General features: G+C 44.8%; 1 protein-coding gene and 1 long non-coding RNA gene across 8 annotated transcripts in view; one reads left to right on the forward strand and one right to left on the reverse strand.

Annotated features, from left to right (window-relative positions):
* Window positions 1–16,529, reverse strand: part of RERE (arginine-glutamic acid dipeptide repeats) — a 474,067-nt gene that overhangs the window by 82,097 nt on the left and 375,441 nt on the right. The gene's annotated exons all lie outside the window — the stretch shown is intronic.
* On the forward strand, window positions 1,814–15,523 carry LOC116566584. Its single transcript, XR_004275921.1, has 3 exons — window positions 1,814–1,898; window positions 3,732–3,736; window positions 15,512–15,523. It is a non-coding gene; the product is annotated as an uncharacterized LOC116566584 (long non-coding RNA).

Here is a 16,529-nt window from a genome sequence, read left to right on the forward strand (position 1 = left end):
CAGTCTTTGAAATCAGTGGGTATTTTACACTGACTGTGCATCTATACTTGGGCCAGCACATTTCAGATGCTCGGTAGTCACAAGAGACCAGTGGTTACCATACTGGAAAGCACAGGTCTAGAATAATCTCAACTTCTTTTTTTGTAAAACACTGAAACACCCAAAGCACTGCAAGTTTTCTGTTAGGGAGGCAAAATAACTATGCTGTTAGAATCACTGGCAATGTTACCATATATTCCTAAAATAAAATCACATCGGCCTGTTATTTCAAATTACGTAAAACCTGTCTTCCAGAAGAACTCGACCAAATGCCAAAGTTGTTATGATCTGCCCCACTTCCCAAACAAGGGAAACTGAGACCCTGATGAGCACCCGGGCCTTCCGTCAGCTCCCGACAGAGGAGGGGGCTCCTGGATTTTGTTTCCCCTTCGAGACGACACCACATGGGACTGGGTTTCTAATTTGACTCTGTTTATTTAATAAATGATCTCAAAGAAGAAAGAAAAATCAATGATCCCTTTAAGAAATGTAGTCCAAGGTGGGGGTGGTGGGGGCATTTCAATTATAAAAGCCAAACCTCAGTCATAATGCAGCTCCCTGTCTAACAGGTAGTCATTGTTTTGTTTTGGTTTTCTTCCCCATATTACAGGCACTCTGGTCTCCTGCCTACTCCATGCAGGGTGGCTCTCACTTTCAAGAGAGTTCCCCAAGGGAGGGTCCCAAGATCAGGGGCTGGTAATGGGCCCCACCACAAGGCTACTCTGCTGGCTTCTGCTGGCTTTTGTTTGGAACAATAAGGCTCCCATGATACCTCACTCTTGCTGAAAATATTGGTAATAGGGGAGCATGAACACAGCTGTGTGTAAATTACACACACAAACACATTAGATCTGCATATATATATAAGGAATATAAACATACTAATAGCTCATTTACATACACAGCTGGATGTACTGGCCTGCATGCAGAGGTGAGTTTAAGTTCCAAGGTATTTCTCTAAAATTTTACAAAAAGAAATGCTCAACTAACTGCTAACCCAGGCTGAGACTTCTGCTCCCCTGACCCCCACACAGTATGTCCCCAGAAGTAAGAGTCTTCTTCATCCTCATTTGTGATATTTGAGATGCTATGAAGGAGAAACCTCAAAAAGGGGTGTTAGATTTTATTATTATTTTTAAGAGACAGAGTCTTGCTCTGCCATCTAGGCTACAGTGGTGTAATCAAAGCTCTCTGTAACATAGAACTCCTGGGCTCAAATGATCCTCTTGCCTTGGCCTCCCAAGTAGGTCAGACTATAGGTATGTGTCACCATGCCCAGCTAATTTTGAAAATATCTTTTTGTAGAGATAGGGTTCTCGCTATGTTGCCCAGGCTGGTCTTGAACTCTTGATTTCAAGCAATCCTGCTGCCTCAGCCTCCCAAAGAGTTGGGATTATGGACGTGAGCCACTATGTCCAGCCAGATCTCACTCCTATAGGAAAAATAAATCAATATAGGATAATTTTCAGTTGAAAAGATGTATACATATATGAAGATGGAGACCTACTAAAACATCTGTTACAACAGCATATAGTAAGACAGAATCTGCATTTTCAAAATGTTTTCATAAACTTTATTTTTTAGAGCAATTTTAGATTCACAGCAAAACGGAGCAGAAGGTACAGGGATTTCCCATATAGACGGGTCTTTGAATTTTTTAGCTGATTTTGAAAAATAGAGAGAAAAGCAATCAGCATTTTGTGCTCACTACGTTAAACCAGTAACACAGGCCAGGAGAGCTGGGTTCTGGTTCTATGCCTGATTCTATGAAGGTCTCACAGTTTACCTCTGGCAAGCCATGAACACTCCCTGGGCCCGAGTTTTTCATGGGAAGATGGCATCCCAAGCACTCGAATTTCGTGTTCAAAAGCATGAACTTTTAAAATGCTGAGTGCTCCAGTAAAATACTTAAGGGGAAAAAAACTAATAATTCAACAAAGTAAAAATATTAACTTATACATATTTGGATAGATAATAACAAGATCATTACAGGCCTTAATTTTATTATTTAAAATGTTTGCAATCAAACTCTCCAACTGATACTCTCCCTCTCTCTCTTTTCCCCTTGATATGGTTTCTATAAACTCCTGGTTTAAAAAGAAAAAAGGGTCCATTTCTGAGGCTTTGGTTTACTATACTTACAGTTCCACCAATAAATCATCTCACAATCTAGGCTGGAGAAGCACTGGCCACGGTTTGATTGCTCCAGCCCCAGGTTGCCAGGCAACCCACACCAAGGGGGAAGTCTGAGAACCACTGACAAATAGCCAAGTGGCTGAAACAACAGACTTCTCTCTGTCAAAAATGTGTTTCAGAGAGCCACTTGCCCACCTCTGCTCTCTGCTAAACACTGTATGATTGTAAAATCAAAATCAAAAGGCCACTGTAATAAAAACACACTTCCTGTTCAATTACTAATTGTTCAAAAGCTGTGGGGAGGCTCAGATTCTACAGTGTATGGCAACAGAAATGTGATACTGTAAACGAGATAAAGCCAGCAGCATGCAAGAAACCTGATCTAAATGCAGCTCTATAGCTTCCAGTCAGGGGAGCTGGTGCATGTAGAAAATCAACTGCCTAAGAAAGCACCAGGAAGAAAATAATGAATGTCAAGATGTTAAAGAAACAAACCAAACAATAACTACAAAGCCAGAGGTCAAGATTACTTAGTAATAAAACCAAGAACATTCTCCATTGTTTTGAAACACAGTCCGGAGGCAATGAAAGTTTCCTCCCTCATATATGGTAAGGTGGAGCAAGGAAGGTCCATGACCCTTGGAAACCACACCCTCTGGCGGTTCCAGGTGGATTCCCTGATGCTTGACTATAAACAGGATTAAGGGAGATAGCAGCACCCTTAGGATAATGCGGGACAATAATGGGTCTGAGAGTCTAATGCAGCATTTAAAATACCTGTGTTGCTGTCCCAAGCCAGTAACATTGTGCCAAGCACCAACTCTATGCAGGGTCCTTCCATGAAACCACTGTATTGAAACTGTCCTCTGGGATTCAGGAATCTATTTGGGGTATGTGGAAGGGGCCAGCACTGAGTGCACAGTTCCTTCATCTCTTTTGTGCCATGGACCCTTTGGCAGTCTAGAAAAGCCTAACCCCTTCTAAAGGTTTATGGCCGGGTGCAGTGGCTCACACTTGTAATCCCAGCATTTGGGAGGCCGAGGTAGGTGAATCATGAGGTCAGGCGTTTGACACCAGCCTGACCAACATGGTGAAACGCTGCCTCTACTAAAAATACAAAAATTAGCCAGGTGTTGGGGCGCATGCCTGTAATCCCAGCTACTCAAGAGGCTGAGGCAGGAGAATCGCTTGAACCCAGGAGGCAGAGGTTGCTGTGAGCCAAGATCGTGCCACTGCACTCCAGCCTGTGGGACAGAGTAAGACTCCATCTCAAAAAAAAAAAAAAAAAAAAAAAAAAAAAAAAAATATGCCTGAAATAAAACGTCGGATTACAAAGGAAACCATTATTCAACTGAAATCCAGTTATTAAAACTTTTTTTTTTTTTTTTGAGCGGAGTTTCATTCTTTTTGCCCAGGCTAGAGTGCAATGGTACCATCTTGGCTCATGGCAAACTCCGCCTCCCGGGTTCAAATGATTCTCCTGCCTCAGCCTCCTGAGTAGCTGGGATTACAGGCGTGCGCCACCACGCCCAGCTATTTTTGTATTTGTAGTAGAGATGGCGTTTCTCTATGCTGGTCAGGCTGGTCTCAAACTCCGGAACTCAGGTGATCCATCTGCCTCAGCCTCCGAAAGTGCTGGGATTACAAGCGTGAGCCACCGTGCCTGGCTTATTAAAACATTTTAAAAGGGCCAGGCACGGCAGCTGATGCCTGTAATCCCAGCACTTTGGGAGGCCAAGGCGGACAGATCAAGAGACCATCCTGGCCAACATGGTGAAACCCTGTCTCTACTAGAAATACAAAAAATTACCTGGGCATGGTGGCACGTGCCTGTAATCCCATCTACCTGGGAGGCTGAGGAGGGAGAATCACTTGTACCTGGGAGTCAGAGGTTGCAGTGATCCCAGGTCGCGCCACTGCACTCCAGCCTAGTGACAGAGCGAGACTCCGTCAAAAAACAAACAAACAAAAGGCTGGGCATAGTGGCTTATGCCTATAATCCCAGCACTTTGGGAGGTTGAGGTAGGCAGATCACCTGAAGTCAAGAGTTTGAGACCAACATGGCCAACATAGTGAAACCTCATCTCTATTAAAAATTTTTTAAAAAGTAGCTGGGCATGGTGGTGCGCACTGGTAGTCCCAGCTACTCAGAGATGTTGAGGCAGGAGAACTGCCTGAACCCAGGAGGTATTGGTTGCAGTGAGCCAAGATCACGCCACTGCACTATAGCCTGGGTAACAGAGAGTCATCTGAGGAAAAAAAAAAATTTAAAAAGTATGCCAGAGTAATGTAAGTGCTTTATGAACACATTAAATAACAAGATCTAGCAGAGGGTTCTTTAGTTCTTGCAGGGTTTTTTTGGAGGGGATGGCGGGGGCAGGGGGCTGCTTTGCTTTATCATGTGACCTCAGTTGATAACCCCCTGGAGGGCAAGGACAGCAAGTTTTTCATAATTCAATCACCAATACAATGTGTAGCCTGGCTTCCTGCCCGAAGCTCCCAAGCTAGCCCTCTCCACACCACTAGCCCAGCTCCTACAGAGGCCTGGGTTTCCTTGACTCTCCCAGAGCCCAGAACTGGGCCTGGCATATAAGATGTATAGGACCACATCTGCAAAATGGGACACAAAAGACGTTTTTTCCTATGTTTTCTTTCCTACAATTCATCAACCTGAGAAGGCACACACTCCTGTGAGAGGATGCAGCCTCTCTTCTTCTACTTCCACCACTGCCCCCCTCTCACTTCACGAAGGCGGCCCCCAATCCTTCACTCCCACCTGGAAGGCTACTCGGCAGCACTGCCCCAGGGGCACCAAACAAGGGGACAACTTAAAACACTGACACTAGTGCTGGCACAGTGCCGAGCTCTGAGGTCAGGATAAGAAAGACTCCGTAAGTCAGAAACTTTCTGATTCTCTGCTTTAGTGTCATCTGATTAAGGAAAATCACGTCTGATGACAAATTATACTTTTGGCATTATTATGGAAAGAGTTCAAATAACTGAGTGATACTGTAACAAAACTATCATTCCCAGCTACTTACTCATGTAAACAAGGTTTGTGGGCACTAATGTGTTTTAAAAACCCCATCTAACCTATTTCCAATAAATACTAAGCTAAAATTAAAATTATATCAACATTTACAATATTTTATTTTCATTAACTATGCTCTAGTAATAATTATAACTTGAAAAAAACTTTTCTAGCACTTAGAGCTTTATTATTCAAGGAAATAACAATATGTTCATAGATTTCAATACACATAGTTTTTGTTGCAGGGAAGTACTAAAGGTCAATCTGACACTAGACTTTCAAGCATAAAATGCATCACCTTAGTATAAAGTTCTTGGAGAAGTAGAATGGAAACAAAAATTAAAGGGGGAAAGGATAAGATGTAATACTGAACTGCTTTTAAAAAGAAGCTGGCTGGGTGTGGTGGCTCACGCCTGTAATCCCAGCACCACGGGAGGCCGAGGCAGGTGGATCACCTGAGGTCAAGAGTTCAAGACCAGCCTGGCCAACATGGTGAAACCCCATTTCTACTAAAAATACAAACATTAGCCAGTCATGGTGGTGCACACCTGTAATCCCAGCTACTCAGGAGGCTGAGGCAGAAGAATCCCTTGAACCCAGAAGACTGAGGTTGCAGGGAGCTAAGATGGTGCCACTGTAGTCCAGCCCAGGCAACAGAGCAAGGCTCTGTCTAAAAAAAAAAAAAAAAAAAAAAAAAAAAACAGCTTACTCACGTATTTTAAAATTAGATGCTAGTTCTTGCTCCTGCTTTTGTCATGTGATATGCCTGCTCCTACTTCATCTTCTACCATAAGTAAAAGCTCTCTGAGGGCTCCCAAGAAGCTACACAGATGCCAGGACCGTGCTTGTACAGCCTGCAGAACTGTGGGCCAGTTAAACTTCTTTTCTTTATAAACTACCCAATCTCTGGTGTTTCTTTATAGCAATGCAAGAATGACCTAATATGGAAAACTGGTGCCAGGAGTGGGGTATTGCTATAAAGATACCTGAAAATGTGGAAGCAGCTTTGCAATGGGGTAATGGGCAGATGTTAGAAGAGTCTGGAGGGCTCAGAAGAAGACAGGAAGATGAGGGAAAGTTTGGAACTTTCCTGCTGCAGGGATGGAGCCCTCACACAGATACTCTACTAGGGCAGTGTGGAGGGGAAATGTGAGATTGGAGGGCCCATACAGAGTCCCCACTGGGGCACTGCCTAGTGGAGCTGTGGGAAGGGGCCATTGTCTTCCAGACCCAAGAATGGTAGATCTATCAGCAGCTTGCACTGTATGCCTGGAAAAGCTGCAGGCACTCAACTCCAATTTGCTGAACCCTGCAGGGTGGAACTGCCCAAGGCCTTGGGAGCCCACCCCTCATCAGTGCACCCAGGATGTGGCAAATGGAGTCAAGGACTATTCTGGAGGTTTAAGATTTAGTCACTGCCCTGCTGGCTTCAAGACTTGCATAGGGCTCAATGCCCCCTTCTTTTGGCTGATTTCTACCTTTTGGAATAGGAAAGTTTATCCAATGCCTATACCCCCATTGTATCTTGGAAGTAAGTAACTTGTTTTTGATTTCACAGGCTCACAGGTGGAAGGGACTTGCCTTGTCCCGATGAGCCTTAGCCTTTGAGGAATGCGGTGACACTCTGGGGGACTACTGATAAGAGATCATTGTAATTTGTAACGTGAAAAGGGCATGAGGTTTGCGGGAAGCCAGGAATGGAATTATATAGTTTATCTGTCCCCTCCCAAATCCCATGTTGAAATGTAATCCTCAATGTTGGAGACAAGGCCTGGTGGGAGGTGACTGGATCATGTGGGTGGATTTCTCATGAATGGTTTAAGCGCCATCCTCTGGGTGCTGTCGTTGCAACAGCTGAGTGAGTTCTTGCAAGATCTGGTTGTTTAAAAGTGTGTGGCAGCCCTACCCCCTTGCTCCTTTTCCACCAAGTGACGTGGTGTTCCCGCTTTGCTTTCCACCGTAAGTAAAAGCTCCCTGAGGCCTCCCCAGAAGCTTCACAGATGTTGGTGTCATGCTTGTAGAACCTATAGAACCGTGAGTCAGTTAAACGTCTTTATTTTTTTTAAAAAAAAAGATGATAATGAGTATAAATCACTATGGTATTTAAAATCCATAAAAATTTTAATATTTAAAAAAGTGATGTGACAATTTTATTTTTAAATGTCAATGTTTGTAATGTTAGAAGTTACATCCTTATGATAAAAAACATGTCAATTTAAATTTGGGACAGGGTATGTGGTTTAATGCAAAATCCTTTTAGGGGCTTCATAGGGATAAAAAAAAAACTTTTTTAACTTCCTATCTACCTAAAGGAAGACCCAGGAATTCTTTGGGGTACCAAGCATGCTTCCACATCTCAGCTATGTTTAGTCTGGTTTGACCTAACAGAACCAAACTAGGGTCACTGAAAACACTTTCTTGAACCAAGACAGGCTGCACCATGGAAGACCCTGTAGTATGTAACTGCTGTTCACCAAGGTACAGACTTCTCTTTATGTGAATTCCAAAGCTGCCTATGGCTCTGTTCAAGGATAGTAAAGAGCACAAACTCCTCAGCATGCCAATTAAAGTACTTAGCACCTTCCATTCTGTCACTTCAGCCTGGACTCACATGCCCACACCACACCCAAGCATCTGGACTCCTTTTCACTTATTAATTTTATTTTTTAGTTGTCATCTACACATGTAGAGGGGCCAGCCTTGACACCAAGTGGCTGAAGAGAATAATCTTCATGAGCAGGAAATTATAGAGGTGATCTCGGTTATGAACCAAGTGCAGGAGAAGAGAGAGACACAATCGTCTCCCATAATCACCCACCTGGGGCAGGAACCCCACTTTTACACAGACGTAAAATCTACCAAGCATGTGGATTCTGAGGTTTCAGTTCAGCTCCAGAGGAGGCTGTGCCGTGTTAACTGTGTGTGCAATGGACACAGAAAAGTGAGCGTGTGGCACTTGCCTGTGTCTGCCACCCCAGCTCCAGATCCAACTCGAGCCAGGCCCTGCCTGCTTCTCCAAACACATCCTACACTTTCTGTGTCTCCTCACAGGATAGTTCTGCTATCTGGAGAGTTGCTATTGGGTGGGATGATCTGACTTGGATTCCTGAGTAGTCAACTAACCACTACTGCAGCTCTCAACAAATTTCCTTTCTATCTCATGCCTAGGTCACACGATCATCCTCTGTGCTTCCACCTTTCTGTGTGCCCCATAGAACTTCCCAATTCTACCTAGCACTATGTTCTGGGCATCCAAGTCCACCACTGCCATTAGAACATCACCACCTTGAGGTGGGGGGTTCCTGTACAGGGCCATTGGAGGCCTCTGCCCATGAGAGGTGTTTAATAAATGTTTCTTCGATGACATTTCCTATTATCAGTATCTGGGCCTTTCAGAGCCAGAAGGGGCCCAGATACTGATACTTAATTAATACTCTCATTTATTAGAGAGAGGACCAATGACTTTCCCAGGGTACAGCAACTGGTCCAAGGCACAGATTCAACCAGAAAGTGGGTTTACCAATGCTTTTGTCTTCTCAGCATAAATATGCTAAAGAAAGTAATTACTATTGGGTGAGTTTGCCACAGATAGAAGAAGAGTTATCTGAAAGAAGTAGAAGTGAGGGAAGGGTATTAAAAAAAAAAAAAAAAAAAAAGGCCAGGCGCAGTGGCTCATGCCTGTAATCAAAGCACTTTTGGAGGCCAAGGTGGGTGGATCACTAGGTCAGGAGATAGAGACCATCCTGGCTAACACAGTGAAACCCCGTCTCTACTAATATAAAAAATTAGCCAGGCGTGGTAACATGCAGTGCCTATAGTCCCAGCTACTTGCTAGGCTGAGGCAGCAGAATCACCTGAACCTGGGAGGCAGAGGTTGCAGTGAGCTGAGATCGTGCCACCATACTCCAGTGTCGGCAACAGAGCAAGGCTCCACCTGGGGGCAGTGGGGGCGGAGAGAAGGAGGAAGAACCAGAGTTTCTTGTTTTTTGAAAAAAATCACAAACTGAAGAATAACCGGACACGATGTCAGTACCACTCACACAGGAAACCTCACGCACGAAACCTCACACGGCAGCACTGCAGCTCTTTTGCTCAGTTAACGTGGGGACAGCCCTGAGTCACGAGATCAGCCTTTACAGCCTTCTTCTCAGGCTGGCAGAAGATCAGGCTGCTCTGACTCCAGGCCGGCTGGGATTGGCGGGGTCTCTCAACACAGTCAAGAATGGCTAATGGCAGACAGAAACATTTTGTGGCCTAATAAAGGATCAAAGAAATGTTCCTTACGAAGAGGAAATGAATTATCCACACATCAAGCTCCTTCGTGTCTTTTGTTTGTTTGTCTTAGGCCCTTCGGCCTGTTTCGATAAAATATATTACACTGAGGAAGCATCAAAGAAAACAAAACAACAGTGACATTTAAAGGGAACTCCGTCAGCTATACAGAGCCCCATTTTGGGTTCAGTTCCAAATTCTCCCTGTTCTCTCTCTCCTCACCATGGGGAGTATTCATCTGAAGCTGACATAAGACTATCAACAAATGTTTTAACAAGAACCAGACCCTTCTCTTCTAATCTTTTCCCCAATCCAAAATGTCAAGAAAAAACTTGAAAGAATCCAGTTAGAATTTTTAAATATTCCATTATCGTGTCCTTCATGCTAGGTATAAAAAATGCACAGATTGCTCCGTCAAATACAACTACGTGATTTCACTTCCATGGTAGAGATCCTATCTTTCCTTTCAGCTAAATTTAATCTGTTCTAAACTCTTGAAAGTTATTGAGTCCTGCCAGGCGCGGTGGCTCAAGCCTGTAATCCCAGCACTGTGGGAGGCCGAGGCGGATGGATCACGAGGTCAAGAGATCGAGACCATCCTGGTCAACATGGTGAAACCCCGTCTCTACTAAAAATACAAAAATTTAGCTGGGCATGGTGGCGTGTGCCTGTAATCCCAGCGACTCAGGAGGCTGGGGCAGGAGAATTGCCTGAACCCCGGAGGCGGAGGTTGCGGTGAGCCGAGATCGCGCCATTGCACCCCTGGGTAACAAAGACGAAACCCCGTCTTCAAAAAAAAAAAAAAAAAAAAAAAGAGAAAGTTATTGAGTCCTAAAGACATTTATTTAGCTGGTTCTAATAATGCGCAGTTTATAGGCAATTGTGAGACATGACCAAAAAGATTATTGGTTGAAGTAATCTGAATTACTAGAAAAACATAATCACTCTTTATTTTATTCCAATTAATGAATTTATTTATTTATTTCTTTATTAGATGGAGTCTCACTCTGTCACCCAGGCCAGACTGCAGCGGCTCGATCTCTGCTCACTGCAACCTCCACCTCCCAGGTTCAAGTAATTCTCTGCCTCAGCCTCCCGAGTAGCTGGGATTATAGGTGCCCACCACCACACCCGGCTAATTTTTGTATTTCTTCTTAGTAGAGACAGGGTTTCACCATCTTGGCCAGGCTGGTCTTGAACTCCTGACCTCGTGATCCACCTGCCTCGGCCTCCCAAAGTGCTGGGATTACAGTTGTGAGCCACCACCCGGGGCCTAAAAAACATAGATCACTCTTGACTGACATGAATGATCAGTGGTGTCATTTACCCAGAATTACTTAAGAGGGAACAGTAACATGGCGTGAGAAGCTGCTTCTACCCCAAAGGAGGTACCTTTATAGCTCTACAACCTTTACCCTACGCAGTCTGTGTGTAGCAAAACTAATTTATCTTCCTCATGACATCTACCTGAATTCATCTGATTTAAGTTAATTTGCTTATTTGTCTATGGTCCCTAGCAGAATGCAAATCCCACGAGAACAGTACATAAATGGTTATTTCTATCCCCACAGTTGAGAAGATGCCTTGTACACAGTCCGTACTCATTGTTTGTTGAGTGATTGAGGAACAAACAGCAGGAATATATTCTACAGCCAACACTCAAATCTGCGATTTTAGTTCTACATATTGTTCCATTCACAAACCTCTGTCTCCTTGTACCTTTCCTCCACCTTCAACTTCTCCATGTTAATGGACTTTGGCTCCATTTAGCAGTTAACGATTTAGTGACCCCAATGAGGAGCCAGGAGCTCCAAGAAATGGGAAGCCACCAAGAAGCACAGCACCCAGCAGAGCTGCATGTGGAGGCAATGCTCACTTCCCTCTCCATGCAGAAGTAAATGATAGGCACAGCACATACTTCCTTCCTCTCCAGCCCTTCCTGTATTCCCAGCCCAGTCCAGACTAGATGTCCTTTGGACCAGATGCTCACCCTAGCAAATCCCAACTGATGCCTCACATGATGTCCCCTAGATACCTACTGTCCTCTCACATGCAGTTCTAATGACCTCATACCCCAACCCCCGAGCCCTGCTGCAGCTTTCTCACATTCATATCCAGAGAGCATTCCTTTTAACCCCTCCAGTTACAGGGCCAGAAGTTCAGTTTTGTCAACAGTAGCAATGCTGTCTCACCATCTCATCAACCACGCCCATCCGGGTTCCCCCATCACAGTGTCAACCACTTGCCAAACCCATCTGCACCTTATTCTGAGACCTGCAAAGAAGTCTCTTCCCAGCTAGCTAAGTCTCTTCCTCCATCCTACCTTTCAATAGCACTCTCAGGAATGTGGGAAACATAGATCACAGATCTAACATTCTGTGTCCACCAATGCTTAGTGTTCATTATTCCAACCTAGCCATCTACCGATAGCCATGTCTAAGATGTGAAACTACAGATTTTCCCTATTTACTGCACAGCCTCCATGACCCCCACAACATCCCTCTTTTTGATTGTTTCCTCAACTCCCCTACCATCTCTGCACCGGTTTCTCATTGTTCGATATGCAGCCTAGGACTTAGCTATTCATTATCTCAACAATACAGTCAATACTCATTGCCTCGGCTGGGCGCAATGGCTCAGGCCTGTATTCCCAGCACTTTGGGAGGCTGAGGTGGGTGGATCACTTGGAGTCAGGAGTTCAAGACCAGCCTAGCCAAGATAGTGAAACCCTGTCTCTACTAAAAATACAAAAATTAGCTGGGTGTGGTGGCACGCACCTGTAATCCCAGCTACTCGAGAGGCTGAGGCAGGGAATCGCTTAAACCTGGGAGGCAGAGTTTGAAGTGAACTGAGCTCGCACCACTGCACTCCAGCCTGGGTGACAGAGTGAAACGCCATCTCAAAAAATAAACAAACAAACAAAAAACCACTCATTGCCTCAACATCCTGACCTCCCACCAATTTTCTAGCCTAATCTTCCACCTACTTTGACTGCATATTAGTGTCCCAACATCCTGGCTGTACCCCAGATGAATTAAATCGGACCCAAGTTACTGCTCTGTGTGTCTAAAGTTCCTCATGTGAGTCTAGCGTGCACCTAACATTGTGAAGTGCTGCTGTAAACTGACAGCTCTTGGCATCTCTCACTAGGAGCACAGTCCTGACCCAGTCCAGTGGTTCTCAGGGCCTAGAATATGGATGCCTATGGCCCACCCCAGGGATTCTGCTCTGACTAGCTGGGGTACAGACCAGCAACGGGGCATTTTCAAGCTCTCCCGATGACTCTAACGTGCAGACAAGCTCACAAGAAGTCCTCAGCCCACCTCTACTCTTCCATGCTACTGCCAGATTGATCTTCTAAGGTAGCTCCAGTCCCATCCTTCCCCACATTCGAAAATATATAATTTTTCCTCGTTTCCTCTTGAATTAAACATAAACTTATCAGTCAAAAGTGGGAGGCTCTGAATTAGTTACCTCACACCCTCCCCCACCCATAAGCTTCATCCAAACTGGGCAACTTGCTACTAACCAACCACTCAAATTCTTTTAGCCCTTGTTCTCCCATTAACCTCTGCCCAGTGAACTCCTATCCATCCTTCAAGGTCCTCTCAAGCCTCCTCTGCAGCACTCTTCCTGATCTCCCTGTCCAAGAGCAAGGTGCAGCTGCTTGCCTCTGCAGTCCCTGTGAGCCCTAGCACACCATCTGAAGCAAAAGAGGCACTCAAAACAAGTTTCCAATTGTGTGGCTGCTGTCCCCTCTCTAGATTCTGTGGTGATTAAGTCCAACTCAAGCACTCACTTACACTCAACTACCAAAATCAGTCAAGGATACCACAGTGGGATGGCAAGTCGCTGGCCACACTGCCAAGTAATTACCAAGGTTGGTGGTAGCTCCTGCAGAGATCATAGCAGTGAAAGAACAAATGCAGTTTGTTTAAAGTCAGTGATATGTTCTGTTCCTTTTGTACACAGGAATCAATAATGTTTTTTGTAAGTCTTGTTTCAAAAAAGCTAAGCCAAAAAAAAGGTCACTTGAATAACAGAAGAAGAAACTAACAATGGTAGGAACAAAATATTCAACTAGAGGAAGAATTATGAGAGCAAACAGTGGACAAAAAGGTCTCAAACTTCCAGCAGAGCCCTACACACAGAGTAGGTATGGGCATGCAGGGGAATTAAATTCAGTATAAGGTGAAAAATAAAGATTTTTCTTTTTCCATTTATAATTCCTAAGGTAAATTTAAAGTTATTATCCAGAAACTGACAGAAATGTTTGCTCTTCATCTTCAAGAATCCACCACCCCTTCTGCGAAGATACTCAGGCTCAGTAGAGTGTACCCTTACACACGTCAATCTTCATAACAATGGAATGCCCAAGTGACCACAATGATTTCAAACCAGTGGAGAGTACATGGTGTGATGCTCATGGACTCCTCCAAATGTGTGAGCAACCGGATCACGCAACTCAGAGTGTGGCCTAAAAGCAAGATAAATCTACGTGGATCACTTGAATGTTTTACAGAGATTTAAAAAGAGAGGGAGAGACAGGGGAAGGGAATGTGAGCTGATTATGAAGTCAGAGAATTTAATGAGGGAGACAAGCTACCAAGGTCAGATTGCTCTGGAGTCATAAACTTGGAAAGTGACTACGAAGCTGACAAAGAAGTTGGGCTGTCTCAAAGGATGATCTGAAAATAATTTTCTACTTTTGTTATTGCTAAAGGACTGGAGAACTTCATTTCCATGGACTGGACTGAGTAGTAGGATCCCAAAAATCCAGAGTCCACCCTACTCTTTAAGCTGCTTGAGAATTTGGAACAGCTCTGCCTGATGAAATCAAGACTCTCAGGGCCGGGCGCGGTGGCTCGCACCTGTAATCCCAGCACTTTGGGAGGCCGAGGCGGGTGGATCACGAGGTCAAGAGATCGAGACCATTCTGGTCAACACGGTGAAACCCCGTCTCTACTAAAACTACAAAAAATTAGCTGAGCATGGTGGCGCGTGCCTGTAATCCCAGCTACTCAGGAGGCTGAGGCAGGAGAATTGCCTGAACCTAGGAGGCGGAGGTTGTGGTGAGCCGAGATCGCGCCATTGCACTCCAGCCTGGGTAACAAGAGTGAAACTCTGTCTCAAAAAAAAAAAAAAAAAAAAAAAAGACTCTCAACATGGGAGTGGTCACCACAGATCAGAGTTCCAGGTCTTCTCTAAGCAAAGCTCCTCTACCTCTTTAATAATATTAGATGAGTTTTTGCTCCAGACCAACCAGTTTCCCAAACCTTTGCTTATCAAGACCTTGTTAGGCCAGGTGTGGCGGCTCACACCTGTAATCCCAGCACTTTGGGAGGCCAAGGTGGGCAGATCACCTGAGGTCAGGAATTCAAGACCAGCCTGGCCAAAATGTTGAAACCCTGTCTCTACTAAAAATACAAAAATTAGCCAGGCATTGTGGCGCGTGCCTGTAGTCCCAGCCACTAGGGAGGATGAGGTGGAAGGATCACCTGAACTCAGGAGGCAGAGGTTGCAGTGAGCCAAGAGCATACCAGTGCACTACAGCCTGGGTGACAGGGCAAGACCCTGCCTCAAAAAAAAAAAAAGAAAGAAAGAAAAAGAAAAAACCTTTTTAAATTCATTTTCTAAAATTCTCTTTGAAAAATGGATAATCAAACTTACTTAGCTCTGTCACCCTAATTAATTAAAGGCCCTATCTGAAAAAAGAAAATGACTAATATTTAGCATAGACTATGTCTGTTTGGAAAGCAGCTTATTAGCAAATGTGTGACACTTCCACAGATTTTAATATTATACAGTGGTTCCCAGAGAAGACTCCAAGCTGCTGTTGAGAGGAAGACAAGGGATGAAAGAGCACAGAGCATCGCTGCGGTGATGGGCCATCCTTCCTCCCACTCTGGTGTGGTCTATGGTACTCATTAGCCTGTGTCTCTGTAGCCTACCAGATTTGGTTTTATTGCTGCCAATGGCGAAAATTAGAAAACTAAAAGTATGATCAAAACTTACAAATCAGCTGCAAGGGAGATCCCAAGAACTTTCGGTAATAAAAGGACACACACACTGGGGTGTGTGTGTGTGTGTGTGTGTGTGTGTGTGTGCGCGCGCGTGTGTGTGCGTGTGTGTGTGCGTGCGCGCGCGCGCGTACTCATGCATGTGTGCATGTGTGTTTTCAAATTTCTTAAATAGGAATGACAGTTAGCTTTAGATAAAGGATGTGGCCAATTTCTCACCTGGAAGTGAAAGGATAGGGCAGGCAGCAGACCAAGATAGGCTCAATCCTCACTTCCTGTCAAACACAGTTGCCAGCACCTCAGAATTTTTCCCCTCCCCTTTCCTTCTCCTTTTCTTATTATTTCTTTGATACAAAGACTTAAGACTTGACAGGTGTGGTGGCTTACGCCTGTAACGCCAGCACTTTGGGAGGCTGAGGCAGGCAGTTCACCTATCACCTGAGGTCAGGAGGTCAAGACCAGCCTGGGCAACAGAGCAAAATTCTGTCTCAAAACAAAACAAAAAACACCTAAGACTCAAGAAGGGGGTTGAGGAGACCCTACTTCCTTGAGGCTACCAAGGTGGCTGCCAATCGGAGGACTGATACTCACACCTCTGACTCTCAGGCCAGTTTTCTCTCCACAAACCACCAGGCCCTCTTCCTGCTTTTGTCCACCAACCCACCCCAAAAAATGAGTTTTCCATGTAGGAAAGTGAAGAGCCTGGCTTACCTTCTTCAGGAGGTAACTGGGCCTTCCCCAGAGAGCTCTGGTGCTAGGACTTCAGCAGCCCTCAGAGAGCAGAGCCAGGAGGGACACAGGGCAGTGGTGGCAAAGCTGTTCAGGGTGCCTCTGTGCATTATCCTATTTTCAGAATAACAATCTTGCTGGTGTTCTTAGTAGCATGATTCCTTTTTTTTTTTTATTTTTTTTATTTTTTAGAGACAGGGTCTCGTACTGTCACCCAGGCTGGAGTGCAGTGGCAAGATCACGAGGGACCATGACTCCCGAACCAGAAACAGTGCTAGTTTGTATGGGAAGGTATGTTGGAG

Source organism: Sapajus apella, unplaced genomic scaffold, assembly GCF_009761245.1.
Source record: "Sapajus apella isolate SASKATOON/1434 unplaced genomic scaffold, GSC_monkey_1.0 scaffold43, whole genome shotgun sequence".
NCBI lineage: Eukaryota > Metazoa > Chordata > Mammalia > Primates > Cebidae > Sapajus > Sapajus apella.